Source organism: Crocodylus porosus, unplaced genomic scaffold, assembly GCF_001723895.1.
Source record: "Crocodylus porosus isolate Cpor-Errol unplaced genomic scaffold, CroPor_comp1, whole genome shotgun sequence".
NCBI classification, from domain to species: domain Eukaryota; kingdom Metazoa; phylum Chordata; order Crocodylia; family Crocodylidae; genus Crocodylus; species Crocodylus porosus.
The window spans coordinates 131,209,203-131,211,957 of NW_017728886.1; positions in this window are offsets into that span (position 1 = coordinate 131,209,203).

Sequence of the window (2,755 nt, forward strand, 5' to 3'; positions counted from 1 at the left end):
TGCATATTCCTCCCTTTCCCTTTTTTCCTGTTCTGAAATTATTACCCCATGCACCTTTGTAATCATCTTAATCTTACCTTCAGTCAGTCACAACATTCAGCAGTATTGGAGAAGCAAATGAGCACCAAACATATTATCAATAATAAATAATTCTAAAAACATTGTGGAAAAAATACAGAAAAAATGGCAAGCTGTATCATATCTGCAGAAGGAAACTCTAAAAAGAATAATTAACAGGAAGAAAATGAATCTAAACAAGATGTTTCATTAGCATCTTCATAGCCATTTGAAATTAAGTACATTTTAACTAACATGAAACAGGTACATCTTAATTACACTCCGTTTCACAAACCAGATTTAATTTTAGCATCTGTTTTTCTGTGTATCAAATAAAACATCATGGATTTAATGCACTGCAGTTCTACTGATGCAGCCTTTTAACTCTCTTATATTGCTATAGTTAAAGTTCCATTAGTGAAACTATAACCTTCTAGTTTATAAAAAATGATACTAAACAAAGTGTTATGGTCTACTGTGCTGTCAATTAAAGCAAACTCTGCCTTAGTCATAAGCATAATTCAGTGTAATAGCTGCAAAGAGGCTGTTACAATTTACTATATTGTATCAGTAATCTTTGTATGAATAAATATAAAAGTATAGCTATAGTAGTATATCATCTCCTTGGTCCAATAAGTTATCCAGTTTTCAGGTTTTTGACATTTGTTCCTCCTAAAATGATACTAATTGGGTACATGGTTATTTACACAAGTGTCAATACCCTAGTCCCAATATTTGCATGTTGGGAAAAATCTCAGTCTACACACCTCAGATCTGATTGGTCAAGTGCCTTGAGCTGTTCCTCCATTATTTGTAAGACTTTTTTTTTCATAGAATCATAGAAGTAGGGTTGGAAGGGACCTTGTAGATCTTCAAGTCTGAACCCCACCTGGGCAGAAGAAAAGACTGGACTCAAATGAGTCCAGCCAGGTAGTCATCAAGCCTCTTCTTAAAGATCCCCAGAGTAGGAGCAGTATTGTAGGAACAGTATTTTTCTACAAAGGGACTTAATTGCTCCTACTGGTGAACACTTATAAGAAAGAACCTTTGGTATATTTAAATAATTCAACCAGGGATTGTCTTTGGATCAAAGACTTGCCTGATGTTGGGCATTTGTATCTGTCAGGATGATCATATTTTGAGAATTGCTATAAGGGCTTGTTTTTGCTAATTGTTTTTGTTATGAGCATAAATTTAGTTTTACTTAATTCTTCAGTCTGCAAGTTAGAGAAAGTTACTTTGAGCACTTACTAGATTAGATTCTGTCACTAATAAATAGCATTTGATAAGGAATTTGCTTGGCATTAGCATTTAAGAAACAGGCCAAGATATACTGTCTCTGCTGACCATAGACTCATAGAATTAATGAGTCAGAAGGGACCTAGACAGATCATCTAGTCTGACCCCCTGCCATAGGCAGGAAGGAGCACTGGGAGTGGGAGGGGTCATAAGACCCCAGCCAGGTGCCTATCCAGTCTTGTCTTGAAGATTTCCAGGGAAGGTGAGAACACCACCTCTCTGGGAAGCTTATTCCAGGCTCAGGCCACCCTTACAGTGAAGTAATTCTTCCTAATATCTAACCTAAACCTATCCTCCCTCAGCTTGTGGCTATTGTTCCTGGTGACTCTAAGGGGGGCCCTGGTGAACAGACTCTCCTCTTGCAGAGACTGAAGAGATTCAGGTCCCTCAGCCTCTCCTCATAGGGCTGGCCACAGAGGCCCTCAACCATACAAGTGGCCCTCCTCTGGACTCTCTCCAGGTGTCTATGTTGCCCTGTGGGGTCAGGCCAACTCTCAGGATCTCAAAATAGTGCTGTTAGACAGGAGGGTGTGACACAATTGCACATATGCAAACACACAAATCAGGTACACACACACACTTAGCAGGAGAAAGAGACTCGGTGGAAGGGGTGGAGTCCAGGTAGGGAAGAGAAAGACAGTCCAAGTCCTTTGCTTGGGGAAGGAAGGTGGGTTATAGCTACCTATCCTGAGCTGTGAGTTGATCCTCGATAGCCAATAGGGGTCTTCTCCAGCAAGGTGGGATTGCTGGCGGGACCCCTAGGTGGATAGGTGGTGTGGCATGGTGCAGGGCCAGGTGGAGAGGGCATCCCACTAGGTCTGTCTTCACTGCCCCCTTTTAGAGAGGCAGACCTTCTATGACCCTAGTGGCAGGGGACATGCCCAGGCAAGGGTCAGCCTCGGTGTACTGAGCATGTGCATTCCAGGTGAGGACACGCATTTTCAGGTGTCTGTAATAGTGAGTTGGCTAGTTTCTGCAGCAGTCTTTGTCTTCCAAATCTTGAGGCAGGGAAGGTCAATGCAGGGTATCATTGGGTCGTCCAGTTGATGGTTTGGTCATTCAGAGGGAGCTATTTTTAGACCTACTGCCATTGTCTCTCGAGCACCCTTATTCATCCCCATTCATTCAGGAACCAATTTACATAGGAGGGGTAGGTATGAGTCATAGGTTACTACATACTTATACAACAGGGCATGAGGACAAGATAGGAACGAGATGGAAACGTGACATAAAATGGATACTTGACATCACTCATGCCAACCCACTTTGCAGGCCTAAATCATACAATGTTAAGATGAAACAATACAAATCAATGCACAAATGATAGGAATAGAATGAGTTAGGCTCTGGAGTTGTGAGAGAGGCGTGGGTGAAAGCCCTGGGGGGCCCTGCCTGTGAA